Below are 9,800 nucleotides of genomic sequence, written 5' to 3'. Positions count from 1 at the left end.
TGGAAACATCCTGCTTTGGGGACCAGGACGAATGATCCGTGTAAAGGAAAGAACGAATGGGGCCATGTATGGTCAGATTTTGAGTGAAAACCTCCTTCCATCAGCAAGGGCATTGAAGATGAAACATGGCTGAGTCTTTCAGCATGACAATGATCCCAAACACACAGCCCGGGTAACGAAGGAGTGGCTTCGTAAGAAGCATTTCAAGGTCCTGGAGTGGCCTAGCCAGTCTCCAGATCTCAAACCCATAAAAAAATCTTTGGAGGGAGTTGAAAGTCCGTGTTGCCCAGCGACAGCCCCAAAACATCACTGCTCTAGAGGAGATCTGCATGGAGGAATGGGCCAAAATACCAGCAACAGTGTGTGAAAACCTTGTGAAGACTTAGAGAAAACGTTTGACCTCTGTCATTGCCAACAAAGGGTATATAACAAAGTATTGAGATGAACTTTTGTTATTGACCAAATACTTTTTTTCTACCATAATTTGCAAATAAATTCTTCAAAAATCAGACAATGTGATTTTCTGGATTTTTGTTTTTCTCATTTTGTCTCTCATAGTTGAGGTATACCTATGATGAAAATTACAGGCCTCTCTCATCTTTTTAAGTGGGAGAACTTGCACAATTGGTGGCTGACTAAATACTTTTTTGCCCCACTGTAGATGTTTTGAAGGACAGTTGTTTCATTAGCCATGGAAAGAAATTGGACTTGTCAGTAATGTCCACCAATATATTGATCATTCCTCATTTTAGTCATGCACATTTTTTTGAAGGCCAGTAGCTGACATCTTATTGTGACTGATGGGTACAGACTGGATGTGTTAATAATAGCAGTGGTTAACGTCAACTTGATTCACCTTTAGTAATGCACACTTGTTTTATGGCTAGTAGTTGTGATCTTTTTAGTTACAGCCTGGACATGTCACTATTGACCATTTATTTGGGGCCAATGATATCATTTTGTTTAATGGTCAGCAGTGGTCACATTTCGTTGATCACAGGGGAATGTCAGTAATGTTCAGATTGTGTACAGCCATTGATCAGCAGTGTGCTTTTATTTAATGGTACATTTGTCTGCTGGTCTGTATTGCTGTTTTGTCTTTTTATTGATTATGAAGACAGACTACACATTAATGTCCATTTGGTTGGCTTAGCTAGTAACAGACCTTGTTTTTGAATTTCTCTGTCTAGATGATTTACTTCAATGGCCTGATGCTCAGGCTTGGCCTGCTTGCTTTTCTCTCTTGCATGGTCTTCCAGCATTTGATCTCTCGAATACCATAACTGGTCCCAAACATAGGGCGGAATGGCTGCGAAGGGAAGGGCGTTCGAGTTCGAGGTGGGTTTTCATTCTATCAGATGTCCTGATTTAACATGACAAGGTCCCATGAATATGTAGAATGACGGGGGGGATTAGGGTGAGCTGGCAGCCCCAGGCACAGCTTCCTGCATTTGTCAAGGCTGACCTGCCAGCAAGCCGATGCCAGATCTTCCCGACAGATATGGTCCAGGCGGGATTGCACGCCTGTCCGAAGCTGTTAGCCATCCAAATGTGAGGGGCACGATTTCGCTTTGTGGGGTGGGAGACCGCGATGACCTGCTCCTGACTCAGAGGCATGTGAGAGGGCTGAAACAGCAGCCGGGAAGTGATGGACACGGAGACATGTGTGCACCTTTGTCTGCCTGAAGCTCAAGACTCTCAATCTCTTCCAAAACAGAATGCGTCCAGGGTGTCATAAATTTGGACCCTGAAAACTATTGCCAGGGTCAATTTGAAAACTTGAGGTAATCGTGCAGACTGGAGAACGAACCATAATGAACCCAGTTAAATAAAACAGTGTATGATCAAACCGCATGCATGATGTAAATGAACTATCAGGAGAACTCTTATTGACCCTGCATGAATGAGTGATGGGCTTCTGTCCCATCCAGAGTGGGCTCCTGCCTTGTGTCCAGTGCTGCCAGCCTATGCCCTTGTCAGCTGTGACCCTAAAGCAGATTTGAGGATGATATATGGTGCTCTTGATACAGAATGGACATGTCAGTAATGACCATTTTTGTGATGATCACCAACATCCTTTAATTTAATGGTCAGCAATGGTTAATTTCATTGATCACAGAGACACAGTGGACATGCCAGTAATGCCCAAATGTTTCCTAGTCAACGGTCAGTAATGTGCTTTTGCGTGATGGATGGTCCCGCTGTTTGTGATTACTTATTACATCAATGGATGGAAAGGATTGGCTGACATCATGGTTGGCTTGGAAGGTCGATTACCAGAAAGTGAGCATTGAAGGATGGACGTCTGGGCCTGGGATTGTTGGTGTCCCCTTTCCCAGTCGGTAGAATGGAAGGACAAGGGGATGTCATGTGCATTGTTGGTGCCAAGTTATTTTGCACCCTAGGCCAGGCTCTTGCCAGTGTTTGGTAGCTAACTTGTGCAGCTGGGTTCCGCACCCTATGATATGCACCCTAGGCCTAATTCATCTTAATTGTGGTACCGGCCCTGGTTGTATGTTCCCCCTATATACATGTGGCAGCTTTCCTCTGGTGTACCTCCTGTTTGGACACCCACAGGCATGCATGAGAGTTGTAGTTCTGGAGGGCAACCATGATGGAGTCATTGAAGGCTGCTAGAGGGTGCAGTTGGGAGGAGACACCCCACCACCATTTTTTTAAATGAGGTTCCTCCTTATCCAGAAGTTCTTCCACACTACAGTACTTGCAGGTCCGGATTAAAAGGCTAGGTGAGTTGAAGTCAGGAAAGGGTGAGACATAACTCTGCGGTCATTAAAGATCTCTGGGCATCTTTGCATCTTTCGAAAAGATGTCCTGGATAAATTGTCCACCCCTGCCTCGTCCATTCTTGCCCACTACCCATCCCTTGTCAATGGCTATGTCTCTCACCCCTTCGTCATCAAATAGCTAATGTGTGCTGAGGTGAGCGTACTGGTGCAAGAATGGCTGCCGTCTCATCATCCAGGTGGATGCTCCACATTACTGTTCAGCCTATATACATCAGACTTCCAATACAACTCGGAGTCCTGCCATGTGCAAAAGTTCACTGATGACACTGCTATCGTGGGCTGCATCAGGAATGGGCTGGAGGAGGAGTATAGGGACCTAATCAATGACTTTGTTAAATGGTGCGACTCAAACCACCTACACCTGAACACCAGCAAAACCAAAGAGCTGGTGGTGGATTTTAGGAGGCCCAGACCCCTCATAGACCCAGTGATCATCAAAGGTGACTGTGTGCAGATGGTGCAGACCTATAAATACCTGGGAGTGCAGCTGGATGATAAATTAGACTGGACTGCAAATACTAATGCGTTGTGCAAGAAAGGACAGAGCCGGTTATACTACCTTAGAAGGCTGGCATCCTTCAACATCTGCAATAAGATGCTGCAGATGTTCTATCAGACAGTTGTGGCGAGCGCCCTCTTCTACGCAGTGGTGTGCTGGGGAGGCAGCATTAAGAGGAAAGACGCCTCACGCCTGGACAAACTGGTGAGGAAGGCAGGCTCTATTGTTGGCATGGAGCTGGACAGTTTAACATCTGTGGCAGAGCGAAGGGCGCTCAGCAGGCTCCTATCAATTATGGAGAATCCACTGCATCCACTAAATAGGATCATCTCCAGACAGAAGAGCAGCTTCAGCGACAGACTGCTGTCACCGTCCTGCTCCACAGACAGATTGAGGAGATCGTTCCTCCCCCAAACTATGCGACTCTTTAATTCCATCTGGGGAGGTAAACGTTAACATTTAACATTATACATAGTTATTGTCTGTTTTTCACCTGCATTATTATCATTCTTTAATTTAATATTATTTATTGTATCAGTATGCTGCTGCTGAAGAATGTGAATTTCCCATTGGGATTAATAAAGTATCTATCTATCTATCTATCTATCTATCTATCTATCTATCTATCTATCTATCTATCTATCTATCTATCTATCTATCTATCTATCTATCTATCTATCTATCTATCTATCTATCTATCTATCTATCTATCTATCTATCTATCTATCTATCTATCTATCTATCTATCTATCTACTGGTGGCAGAAGCCTCCCTTTTGTCTAAGAAACAGAAAGAGCGTTGGGTTCATTGTGGAGACGTCTGTTTCAAGGTATTTGATTTAAGAAAAAGGCTTGATGTGCATCCGGGACTTGTGTGAGTGAAGTTGTGCCAGGGGTTTATGGCTCTGTCATGCCCTTTACAGGCCAGTATCAATAAACAGTGGGCATATCAGGAATGACATTTTGCTTGATGGCTAATTATGTCCTTTTGTCTGATCAGAGAGAGAAACTGAATTGAGTGGATTCCATGATGAGTGAAGAGTTATGGATTACAGTGACACCACACCATGCGCCTTTCATTGTGAATCCCGTCATAACTAATAATGATTATCTGTTATTTAAAAGAGACGGACGTTGATTCAACATTCCCTTTTATCTAAAGTGACTTATAAATTATGATTTTTTTCAGTAATTGCAGCACTAGCATCTGCAAGTGACAAGTTCACAAGCACCTAGTGAGTTGAGTTTGTGTTTTACAGTCCAAAACTTTAGCAACTAGGAGCCATGTGGCTCGTCATTTTATTTTATGCAGCACCTTCAGAGAACATTCAGATCCCTCCACTTATCTTCTCATTTTGTTATGTTGCGCGAAAATCATTTCAATTCATTTGTTTTTCCTTCATGAAACAACACTCAATACCTGAAAATGACAAAGCGAAAACAGACGTTTTTGCAAATTTATTTAAAATAACAACAACATTTATTTGTATAGCATGTTTTCATACAAATGACGTAGCTCAAAGTGCTTTACAAGATGAAGAAAACAAAAGACAAAATATAAAAATACTAATTAACAAAGAATACAGATAAGGTCTGATGGCCAGGGAGGACAGAAAAACTCCAGAGGGCTGGAGAAAACAAAAACAAAATCTGCAGGGGTTCCAAGGCCACAAGACCACCCAGCCCCCACTGGGTATTCTATGTAACATAAATGATCTCAATCAGTCCTCATGGCTTTCAGGCTTCACGTGGAAGAATTTGACGATGATGGTCATTTGGACATCTGGCCTTCAATCCATCAATGTAGGGACTGGACGATGCCCTGATCAGGTGGTGGTGGTGCAGATCGGCACCACAGAAAAAACGGAAAAAGAACAGCAGAGATTAGTAAGGGGTGAGTACGGAGTGTGGAGTCATAAAAAAAAAAAGATAATTAAATGCATATACAGAATATCAGGGTTACACTAAAATGAAGCTGTGAGAAAGCCATGTTAGAGTAATGAGTTTTTAGCAGTTTTTTAAAGTGCTCCACCGTATTAGCCTGGTGAATTTCTGTCGGTCAGCTATTCCAGATTTTAGGTGCATAACAGCAGAAGGTCGCCTCACCACTTCTTTTAAGTTTAGCTCTTGGAATTATAAGCAGACCCTCATTGGATGATCAAAGGTTACGATTTGGAGCGTAAGGTGACAGGCATTTCGAAATATAAGATGGAGTGAGATTATTGAAGGCTTTCTAAATCATAAACAGTATTTTAAAGTCAATTCAAAATGTCACAGGTAACCAGTGTAGCGACACTAAGACTGGTGTGATGTGCTTGGGTTTTCTTTTCCTAGTTAAGATTCCTGGCAGCTCCATTCTGCACTCGGTGTAATCAATTGATGTCTTTTTTTGGGTGTTCCTGAGAGGAGGGCATTACAGTAATCTAGTCGACTGAAAACAAAAGCGTGAACTCATTTTTCAGCATCTTGCAAAGTTTTAAGGGAACTATATTTCTTAAGTGAAAAAATGCTGTCCTAGTAATTTGATGAATATGCAATTTAAAATTTAGGTCAGAGTCAATAATTACCCCTAAATTCTTTACCTTCGTCTTAACTTTTAATCCTAATGGATCAAGTTTATTTCTAATACCCTCATTATATACATTTTTGCCAATCACTAAGATTTCCGATTTCTCCTTATTTAGTTTGAGAAAAATACTACTCATCCACTCACAAGTAAGACATTGGGGTCAGTGAGGCAAGAGAGTCGGGGTCATCAGGCGCTATTGATAAATACAGTTGTGTGTCGTCAGCATAGCTGTGGTTGTTCATGTTATTCCTTCAGATAATCTGATCTAATAGAAGCATGGAGACCAAAAAAGAGCAGCGGACCCAAGAGAGATCCTTGTGGAACACCATATTGAATATAATGTGTCTTTGAAGTATAATTACCACAACTAACAAAGAAATTTCTACCTGTCAAGTAAGACTCAAAATAAAAACCTGAAATATCCCATTGACACAAGTCTTCAGAGTCTTAACTCAGCACTTTGGAAGGGAATCCAGCTGGGAGTCTTCTTGGGTTGGCACACCTAGATTTGGGGATTTTCTGCCGTTCTTCTATGCGGATCCTCTCAAACTCTTGTCAGGTTGGATGGAGACCATTGGGTGGAGAACTATTATCAGGTCTCTCCAGAGATGTTTGATTCAGGTTCAATTGTAGATTCTGGCTTGGCCACTCAAGATTGTTCCCCAGTCAATGCTGTGTTGTCTTTGCTTTGAGAACCTTTGGTCCAGTGTGGGGTTCAGAGAGCCCTCAGCAGGTTCTCCTTCCCCTCATCTCTGAATCTCTGACTAGTCTCCCAGTCCATGATGCTGCCATCACCATGCTTCACCATTGGAATGGTATTGGGCAGGTGATGAGCGGTGCCGGGTTTCATTGCAGACATGACACTACTCTTAGTTTTATCAGAGCAGAGTATCTTGTTTCTCACAGTCTGTAGGTGCTTTTCTTGCAAACCCTAAGCAGGCTTCCATGTGTCTTTCACTGAGAAAAGACTTCTGTCTGGCCACTCTGCTGCAAAGCCCAAATCGGTGGAGAGTTACAGGGATGGTTGTCCTTCTGGAAGTTTCTCCCATCTTTACACAGGTTCTCTGAAGCTCAGTCAGAGTGACCATCAGTTTTTGGTTACCTCTTCTGCCAAGGCCCTTCTCCCCCGAATGCTCAGTTTGTTTGTGCGACCAGATCTAGGAAGAGTTGTGGTTGTTCCAAATTTCTTCCATTTAACAGTTATGGAGGTCACTGTGCTCTTGAAGACCATCAGAGCTGCAGAATTTTTTGTTGTAACCTTCCCCAGATCTGTGTCTCAGCACAATCCTGTCTCTAAGATCTGTGGGAAATTCCTTCGACCTCATGGTTTGGTTTTTGATACTCTGTGGGACCTTCTACAGATAGGTGTGTACAGTCATGGCCAAAAATTTTGAGAATGACACAAATATTAATTTTCACTAAATTTGCTGCCTTAGTTTTTATGATGGCAATTTGCATAGACTCCAGAATGTTATAAAGAGTGATCAGATGAATTGAAATTAATTCGAAAGCCCCTCTTTGCCATGAAAATGAACTTAATCCCCCAAAAAAACCCATTTCCACTGCTTTTCTGTCCTGCCACAAAAGGACATGCTGACGTCATTTCAGTGATCCTCTCGTTAACACGGATGACTCTGTCATCCTGACTGAATTAGAATAGAGAGGTTCAGTTGTTGTGAAGAAGGCTTCAGGGCGCCCATGAATGTCCAGCAAGCACCAGGACTGTCTCCAAAAGTGGATTCATGGCTTGGGATCGGGGCACCACCAGCGCAGAGCTCGCTCAGGAATGGCAGCAGGCAGGTGTGAGTGAGGCGAAGACTTTTGGAGGAAGGCCTGGTGGGTGTCTAGAAGGGCAGCAAAGAAGCCAAGAAAAACATCAGGGACAGACTGATATTCTGGGATTGGATTGCTGAGGACTGCTGGGGGAAAGTCATTTTCTCTGAGGAATCCCCTTTCCGATTGTTTGGGGCATCCGGAAAAAAGAGAAGGTGAGCGACGCTACCATCAATCCTGTGTCATGCAAACAGTAAAGCATCCTGAGACCATTCATGTCAGCCAAGGCAGTGGGCTCACTCACAATTTGGCCTAAGAACACAGCCATGAATAAAGAATGGGACAAAATCATTCTCTGAGAGCAACTTCTCCTAACCATCAGAACAGTTTGGTGACCCACAATTCCTTGTCCAGCATGATGGAGCACCGGGCCATAAGGCAAAAGTGATAACTAAGTGGCTCGGAGAACAAAACATCGAAATTTTGGGTCCATTGCCAGGAAACTCCCCATTGAGAACTTGTGCTCAATCCTCAAGAGGTGGGTGGACAAACAAAAACCCACCAATTCTGACAAACTCCAAGCATTGATTATGCAAGAATGGACTGCCATCAGTCAGGGTTTGTCCCAGAAGTTGATTGCCAGCCTGCCAGGGTATATGACAGAGGTCTTGAAAAAGAAAGACGGGGCAACACTGCAAATATGGACTCTGTGCATAAACTTAATGTCATTGTCAGTAAAACCCTTTGAAACTTATGAAATGCTTATAATTCTACTTCAGTACATCAGAGAAACATCTGACAAAAACATCTAAAAACACTGAAGCAGCAGACGTTGTGAAAACCAACACTTGGCTCATTCTCCAAACTTTTGGCCACGACTGTAGCTCTCTTCTCCTAATCAGGTCCAGTCAATTCAGTTGACCACAGGTGGACTCCAAACATCTCAGTTTTGATCCATAGAATGGGATGCACCTCAGCATGTCAAATGTCATAGTTAAGGGTCTGAATGCTTGTTTCAACGTGACATTTTTATTTGTAAAATTCTGCTTTTTCACGTTGTCTTCCCATTTAGAGTTACTTGATGAGGGAGAAAAATGAATATAAACCAACCAAACCAACCCAACCAAAGCCGTAGGCTTTTCTGTTGTAGGCTTCCCCAGATCTCCACCTTGACTCCATCCTGTCTCTAAGCTCTGCCAGCAATTCCTTGGACCTCATGGTTTGTTTTTTTGTTTGCTCTTGTCATATAGCGGGCTCACTGTGTTAGAGGTTGCATTGAGTAAGTAAAGCTGGGAAGAAATATTTTTGTGTGTGTTTTCATTTAAGGATGTAAAGCAAAAAAATTGGAATATTTCGAAGGGGGGGATTCTTTTCTATACCCACTGTAAATGTGCCCCCCCCCTTTGTCCCTGTGCCCACTGCCATCAGGCTACGACCTGTGAGTTTTAGATTGGTGTCCATTAGACCCTGTCATCTGCCTGCCAGGTGAGTGCCCAGCCACTCGCCTCACTTTGTTTTTTCCTCAAATCCGACGGCTTTCATGGCTCAAGTGTTGTTTTGCTTATGTGTTTTTATTTTCAATTTGTTGCTTTAGCCTGTAAAGTTAGACTTTGGCCAAAGCCAAACAAGTTTTCTCTGTGAAGGATTTGCACAGCAAACTTTCTCTGCCTTTGCAGAGAGTGGCATTTGTGTCAGGGATTGAGAGGGCAGCCCTGCGGGGCTCTACATAAGTGTGGGGCCAAGAAGCGCTGGCTTGTCTTAAAATTCAGGGTGTGTCTCTGAGGACCCCCTCAGTGAACAGGTGCTGTCATATTTACCTCCCCGTCTGGTGTTCCCAATTTAAAATTGCTGGGTGATCAAGTCACTGCCTGCTGGCCTTTGAATCATATGAGGAGACAGTGAGTCAAATGTCTGAGAGAGCCCAGCGTTGTGTCTGACTGTCGAATGCCAGCTCTTAGTGTCTGTGATGGAGCGCTGCGGTGGAGTAGGCTCCCAGTGGGGTGAAGTCTCTACACTGTTATGAACACGGGCATGTCTGAAGCCTAAGTGACAGAAGCCTGGAGTGTGACGTCAAAATCAAGGAGAATATTTATACTCACCGGCCACTTTATTAGGTACACCCAATCAACTGCTTCTTAATGCAAATATCTACT

This window comes from Erpetoichthys calabaricus, chromosome 10, assembly GCF_900747795.2.
Source record: "Erpetoichthys calabaricus chromosome 10, fErpCal1.3, whole genome shotgun sequence".
Lineage (NCBI taxonomy): Eukaryota > Metazoa > Chordata > Cladistia > Polypteriformes > Polypteridae > Erpetoichthys > Erpetoichthys calabaricus.
The sequence above is the reverse complement of the archived record's forward strand: the minus strand, read 5'-3'. Positions refer to the sequence as shown.